This window comes from Carassius gibelio, chromosome A23 (assembly GCF_023724105.1).
Source record: "Carassius gibelio isolate Cgi1373 ecotype wild population from Czech Republic chromosome A23, carGib1.2-hapl.c, whole genome shotgun sequence".
Classification (NCBI taxonomy): domain Eukaryota; kingdom Metazoa; phylum Chordata; class Actinopteri; order Cypriniformes; family Cyprinidae; genus Carassius; species Carassius gibelio.
Window position 1 is genome coordinate 1 of NC_068393.1, and position 8,604 is coordinate 8,604.

Consider the following 8,604-nt stretch of genomic DNA (forward strand, 5'->3'; position numbering starts at 1 on the left):
AATTAATCCAGAGTACTCTGCCATCTGTTGAAGATGAATGATTTATCTATCTTAACCCCCACAACCAGTCAGATTTCCTGTGATGCTGCCTGTGTTACAATTAACCGTTCATATAGTTGATATTTTGCCAAATGAATTTTCTATATATCCACAGCAGGTATATCTTATAAGTCATTTTCATGGCCCTTTTGTCTAGCAACTACTTCCTCACTAATTATTAAATAACATTTTTTATCCTCAGTGAGAACAAGACATTACAGAATATCAACAATGAGGACTGGAAAACTAGGGCTGAAATTCATTCACAGACAGAGACAGAGAGTGTGTGTGTGTGTGTGTGTGTGTGTGTGTGAGAGAGAGAGAGAGAGAGAGAGAGAGAGAGAGTGCTAAGGAGAGCTGGACTGGGTCTGCGAGAATCCCTCGCTGATGGTCCCCATGGGCAGTCTTTAAACACTGTTATTGCAAAGTGCTTCCTCACATGAGGGTAGTGGAAATAATTGATTTCCACAGAAAGCGCTGAAGTACTGTGCATCTGTTGAGCATCTTCTGTAGGCTGTGTGTAAGGCATTTCATTGTGGGTGTTCACATTGACAGACCAGCATCAGCAGAAACCAACGCACCTTCTATTGGAAGTCTATGTGAATTGAATTAAAATGGTCCCATATCAAGCCTTTTGCAACCTAAACTTTTCTAACACATGGTGTTTTGATCAACAGCTGATTATAATTCATTCTCTGAGGCAATAACAAGGCACAGGGGTACAGTACGGGTTAAAAAGAGAGAATTTTGCATGCTCAGTGCTGCCCTGATTTCCTTTCTCTCTTACCTCTCTCTCTCTTATCTCATAAGTGGGTCACTTATTGCAGGAAAGCAGTGCCGTTACTTAAAGAAGAGCTATGTTGCTCATAAGCACCATTTTGATGACACATATCTACTCATGCCATGGCAACCAGCCTTATTCTTTAAACTCCCCCCTGCCCCACCTTATATTTGCCGCCTATTGTTCTTCAGCAAGTCCAACTACAGCAATAATAGAAAAACGAAAGCATGAGAGTGGGCGTGTGAGTGGGAGAGACACTGCAGGCTTATTTAAGACTAAACAAACCATCTTTAACAGAAATATTGGACACCTCATCTGAATAAATAAATAAATTGTATTTGAATGGAAATCCAAATCAACATTCTTGCATGGCATACAGTGTTCTCATTACTCATTTTTAATACATGCAGCAACAGACGCCTTCTCCCACATGCCTCCCAAGACAAACACCTTGTGATGTTAGCACAAAAGCCCTTTAAATCAGATGAGTGACAATCGTGTAAAGGAAACAGTTTAACAGACAAAAGGCTGTGAACAGCCACGCTAATCTAATCTGACCCTTCTGTTTTTGTAATGGCTGCACTGTGGTGATAACCAGAGCAGCCCAATGATGGAAAGAAAGAATGAGCGAGGGGAAAGAACAGAGAGCTGTGACAAACCCTCATTATCCATTAAGACAAGCACAAAAAAGCATGACACAAATGAGCATATTGACAATTGTCATTCCCAGCACCAATTAACCGAAGCACTGGTCTTTATTAACATCACTGCAAATTGTGCTGCAGCCTTTAACAATACAACTACTGATTCTGAAGGCTGTAAAACTGTCATAAAAGTAATTAGTGGCCGTCGACATCAAGTATGATTGTAAACGCGTATGCATCAACACAAAGACAAGCGCGCATGATAAAAAGAAGGGGATGATGGCGAAGGAAAGCAATCGGACACAATACCTTTCTGGGTTTGTCCTTCTTCCATGTTCTCTTCCATTATGGATCAACGCGCGGATTTTAGAAGTGGATAAAACGTAACAATGTCTATACCGCACCGGTCAAGTGGATGAGCGTCTGTGCACGCGGTGAAGAGATTGAGCGCGTGTGTGTGGAAGAGCGCGAGCGGGCGTGTGTGCGTGCGTGCGTGCGTGCGGTGGATCCGCTGCTCCCGTTCTCGACCGCAGATATCACTCAAAGCGATCTTCAGCTGTCGGTTTATCTGTCTTTCAAACACTGTCCATTGCAAAAGAAAACGGGCGCGTTTTCAAATGTCAAATATTCGTTAAATTCACAAATAGGTGCGTGGTAATCATCTCTGGGGTGTATGATATTAAAAACGAGAGATTTGAGACACTTTGCACGTTGGCAATGCAGGTGTTTTGAACAAATGATCTCTTTTCTCGCACCGCATTGAAAACAACTACCCGCACTAACAGATGGATGGGTGTATCCTAGTAACCAGCAGCCCCCCCCCCCCCCCCCCCTCCAACATGCAGACCATACAGTACACAAACACACACACATGAATGAATGAACAGACACAGATATTTGGTGCACTAAATCAATCTCAACTTAATTCAAGAAATTACAGGTATGTCATATTTATACAAACAACATTAGCCTGGATGTCTTGGACATAATCAAAGTATTCAGGAGTTATCCATTACCTTATATGAATAGGAAATAATTATAATTGTTGATAACGTTTAATTAAGATGTCCATATGCATTTGTCCAGCTGTCTAGTTTAAGTTCCTCACAAAATAGCATCAGCACAGTGTGTGTTAAGAGGAAGTACATTAATGAAGCCTTAAAGTAATATTAACAATATAAATAATTTACTCACAGTAGCAAATGCGTGTTATTTTAATCTCAATGTTGAAAAAATGAATTAATTTATTCCATATGTAGTGAATTACTCAATACAGTAAATCAACAGTGTTTTGACTATAGTGACACAGCAGAGCACTTTTTTTTAAAGGTTCCTGTCACCTCCAGCTCTTCTGATCTGTGTCAATGACACTCTCACTATAGCAGCTTGAAAACTGCTGTCACAATGCTGTCAACAGACTTGAGAAATAGCATAAAAGGGGTCTGAGAAGACAATAAAGCAACTTTAAGCATTTTAAGTCAGCAAATTGTATAATGTGAGATTATATATGTACATGCTTGTTTAACTGCATAAAGATGAACTGTTTATTTGATCGAACTCTCAGAACCTGCTCTTGAGAATGTGTATGTTAATGTGTGTGTATGTTGCTAAGAGCACTTGTTGCCGAGTTATACTGCTGAGTTTGACATAAATATGTGCATTGCTTCCCTCATAGTTCACTTAATCACTTTCATACAGCAATTCCACTTTTCCTCACAACCTGCCATTTGCTTTCTGATTGGCCGAATTGCTCACAGGGGATGAGTCATACATTACAACCTCTCAGCGGAACAATAACTCATTAATAATTGATATATATATATATACATACAGTACAGACCAAAAGTTTGGACACACCTTCTCATTCAAAGAGTTTTCTTTATTTTCATGACTATGAAAATTGTAGATTCACACTGAAGGCATCAAGAGCTATTTGACCAAGAAGGAGAGTTTTGGTCTGTACTGTATATATATATATATATATTATATATATATATATATATATATATATATATATATATATATATATATATATATATATATATATATATACATATATATATATATATATATATATATATATATATATATATATATATATATAGAACCTTAATACTCATTTAAAACTCATTTAAAAACTAGAACAGTTCAACATGAACAAATGATGTTACAGGAGGCAAAAATGGATGCTAGCTAGGCAAGTCATTACTGTTGTAATGATTTTTGTTATCGCCAAAGCAAGGAAGGCGCAAGCATAATAAAATGTATTGTACTAACAAACAGTAGACAAACGTACTTAACAACTGCTAAATGAATACCATAAATTAAATAGGCATGAAGTGCAAGTGATTATGTTGGGTGTTGCAATGTTAGAGCTACGTTATCTTGAAAGATAAAACTGATTCTACTCTGAAGAAATAAGGTGAAGAACTATTGTATGCGTCAAACAAATACATGAAGGGTTTGCTATAACCTGCACCCGATAAATAATATTTAATGTAAATGATAAAAATCATATACTGATAATATCTAATAATGCCAAGGTCTTTGGAAGAGGTTTGGATAAGTAATATGTATGCTCCATGGTCGAGTGAGCAGTCCCGTAGCAGTGACTTCATCAACTGGTTGTGCTGGTAGCAATGCAGTGGGGAAAGGAGCAGGAATCCATTTCGACAGCCTTGAACATGAAGCACCGGAGGATGATGATCTGCTGGAGCACCAAAGGGTCCTAGAACCTGGAACACACAGATGTTGCCCTGGAGTGGGTGCCGAAGGTCCTTAACCTGGAACACGCAAGCAAAGGTACCTTGGAGTGAAGGTTTGCTTGTCTGAGCTTAGCCTTGTGGCAGATGTCTGTGTGTCTTCTGCCTCTCTGGGTTAAAGAATTGTCATAGAAGAATCAGAACTTGGCCGAATCGCTTTGTCTCAGAATGTGCTACATCTGTTGTTGTCTCGCTGGACGAAGACTCTGAATGACGTAGATTATCTCTTTTGTCGCAGGCTGGAGGCTCAGCACGTGGCCGTATCTGTTGCTGCTTCGAAGCTGGAGACTCAAGACTTGGTATCATTTATTGCCTCTTCCTTCGCGGGCCAGAGGTTCAGAACGTTGGTGATCTGTTACAATCCTTTCCTTGACAGGACTCAGACTCAAAACAAAGGTCTGCTATTGTCTCACTGGACTCACCGGAGACTCAGAACTGTGTATCTGTTAATGTCTTACCCTTGCAGGCTGGAGACTCAGGAGACTCGGGGAAGTTGTGGCCTAATGGTTAGAGAGCCAGACTCGCAACTCAAGGGTTGCAGGTTCGACAGGGATTGTAGGTGGGGGTGGATGTACAGAACTCTCTCCTACCTTCAATACCATGACTGAGATACCCTTGAGCAAGGCACTGAACCCCCAAATGCTCCCCGGGTGCCAAAGCAAAAAATGGCTGCCCACGGCTCTGGGTGTGTGTTCACAGTGTGTGTGTGTATGTTTTCACTGCTGTGCGTGTGCGCACTTTAGATGGGATGAATGCAGAGCACTAATTCTGAGTATGGATCACAATCTGAACCAATTTTTCGTGAGAATCAGACAAATCGTCTAGGATGAGTTTGAAAAAGTATGTTTCACAAACATTTAAAAATAGCAAAAAAAAAAAAAAAATCATTAATTTGACTTAGCATGAGCCAAGGATTCAGAGGGAAAAAAAGCATTTTTATTTTCTGGCTTATGGTTCAAAAGTTATTAGCATAAAGAAATAGAAATTTTTAACAAGTTGTGTCACTAGAGAGTTGAGTCAGAGACTTCTCACTGTCCTCTATCAGTGTGCCAAATTTCAAAATTACAAAATGGAGAAATTACAAAAATGAAATGAAAAATCAACTTTGCCATCACAGGAATAAATTACATTTCAGAATATATTAAAATAGAAAAAAAAAATAATAATATTGTAACAATTTTACACTGGATTATGGTTTTAATGTTGTTGTTTTTTGGCCTTGGTGAGTATAAGAGACTTCAAAAATTATCCTAATTATTCCAAAAGTATGATATTATATATATATATATATATATATATATATATATATATATATATATATATATATATATATATATATATATATATATATATATATATATATATATAATATTATATATATAATATTCAAATCAATCAATCAATCTTAACTTCAAAACTGAAATAAGTATTCATATATTCTTTATTCAGCAATTTTCTGGATTGTTCTTCCCAGGTATCTTTTAAGTAGCTGCACATCTGAATTTGGTGTTCAACTTTCTGCTGCTGAAACGCATCTCCACAGCATGGCCCTCACTGTGGGTATAGTTTGTTGTTGTTTAAAAGCTCCCCCATCCCGGCAAAGCACCTCTCCATCTTAGAAAGTAATTGGGTTCTTGGTCACCTCCATGACCAAGATCTTGCTGATTTGAATCAATACAAGTGAACAGTCTTCGGGTTTTCAAACTTCCAACATCTGACACTTGTAGAGGCCATTTTCTGCTCCTCAAATCCTTGATTTAATGTATTTTATATTGGCAGCTTTTTCAACCAGATAGGTGGCAAACAAGCTAAGATATACTCCAGAGCCCATCAGATAGACAAATGAACCAAAACCAAAGAGAACCATAACTTCTTATGAGAGCAAATATTAGCACCAATTTATTTTATTCAGTATAATGTTATTGTATTTGAACAAAAACATTAGTTAATTACAGGTTATGATGAATTATTAAATTAAATGAATCACATTTATAATTATTATAATTATTTTTACATTCATTTTTGTGGTAGACAAGCATCACTGAAAGGACAAGTGGCTTCTGGAGTGTTTATGATGTCATGCATATTAAATTACAGATACTGTCCACTGTGTACTTCAACAGCACTTTTTCAACACAGCATCTGTTTTTGACAAACCTTTACAACAGAGTTGGTTGAATGTAATGTAAAGGAGTTTCACAGCAATCTTTATCTGATCACTCACTACACTATAAGTGCAGAGCGTAGCGGATGAAATGTGAAGCTCCATAGGTCTTGCTGCTAGGGCCAGCATCCAATCAGAATGCCTCGAGCATTAAGGAAGTGACAGAATTGGGCCTGCACATTTATTACAGAGCTGAGAGCAGTCATCCAGTCCAAGATACGGAGAAATGGGACTAGGATTTCCTATTGCCTAATCTTTTGTGAGACAACATTCTGATAAGAGGGTCATGGTTAATTTAAAATAACAATAATAATAATATTAATAATGACACAGGATTGCTGATTAACTGCTCAGAAGAAAACATTTACATTCTTGATAAACTGCTTTGTGATCATTGCTTGAATGATTATTGATTAAAAAAAAAAAATAGATAACCTGCTTCCATAGTTAAAATTCTTCTAAAGTAGATGCAAAATAAGTGATATATATTATATATAATCACTTCACGAGTTCATCCTTACATATAATCTGAAGGCAAATAGTAGGCATATTTTGGCGTGCTGTCCTGGGTGAGGGGTCTGGTCCGGAGCATAGCCCGAATCCAAATAACTCCTCCTATCCCTAATTTGGGATAAATAGATTAGAAGTGAGGAGTTGGGGTGGAGGAGGGATGCTGAAAAAATTGTTGTGGGACAGGAGGCAGGAAGACTGGATATATATATATGCCTGTGTGCTAGTTAAGATGATTAGCTAAATGAGATGCACCTGTGCTAAATTGGATGATTATCTGATCGTGCTCCTCCCGAACTTTGTTAATAAAACCACATATGCGCAGGCTGTGTGAGGAATCCCGTTAATACTCAAACGTGTACAATCTGTCAATTAAACAATATAATGACAGCCAGATGTGCAGTAATTCTGGCCAGTTATTTGTTCACATGTCTGTTTCGGAGTGTACACTGTCGGTAGTTTAAATACAAGTTGTCCGCGTCCGCGCAATGTTTGTGCATGTGCGGGTCGCTCATGAGGAAAGTATAACACAGGCTTTACTCAAACCACGCAAACTGCACAATCCAATTCATTAGTCTCACTACACACTGGACAAGATAGACTGCAGTTCCTCTCATCTGGCAACACAAATCAATTTTGACCATAACTCGATCAATTAGCCCACTGTGTATAATAATATTTAATGACATATTTCTGGCGTGATTGATTTTGGTTTGAGTGGAAGCACGAGGAAGCAAGAGAGGAAAAGAGGATTGTGTTAGACACTAATCGGTTTAATATGCCAAAGATTCCCTGATGAATTACTTTGTTGATTACATTCAGAAAGACCAAGAATGTAGGCTGCAATAAATGAAGGATGCTTGAACACATTTCAATGTAATTGACTGATGTTACCTTGTCTTCATATTTAAAAAGTATATACACATTTGATATTTCTATACAATTTCTAAAAACATTCTATATATGTATAAATATGTACACAAACACAAGACTCATTTATACCCCTCCACCCCATATTCTTTCATCTCATCAAATACCTTCACTACATCTCTCATTTTAGAGGTGCAAATGCCAACTGGCTTTATAGAAATGGCAGTTCATTGAATTGTATGGTGGGACGAGCCATAAAACCGCATGTGTGTCACGATGTTGATCTTGTTTCCAACATAATGGCCTAGAGGAGGGGACTTAATGGATTTTTAATGCCACAATAAATGTGTTGATCATTCATGCTGAATTCCATCTATTGATTTTCCCCTGGATGAGTTCATGGATACACTGGTAATTATTTAAATGTTATGCAGATTCTCTTTAGCACACATAAAACATATTTATCCATTTTATTATTTATTGCCTTTGACTTTAGACCAGGTTTGAGCTGGTCTATGGTGTATTCTATTTTCAGTTCCTCAAAATAGCAATGCACCTGAACACACCTCTTTTTTAGACCAGCATGCACATGGGCACAAATGCATTTACTATTTAAACTACAAACCACAGGAAGGGAAAATGAGAATTGAGTCAGGCTGAAACTAGCAAAAACACTTGTGCCATGCCTTGTGCCTTGTGTATGATAGGGCCCAGAGTCTTCAAATGTGTCTCTAAAGATGGTTAATTCTCTTTGAATGCCTGAGATTTGAGGCAAGTGGAATGTCTGATAAATGTGGTATCATATATTCACATGGACTGAAAGCATTGATGACC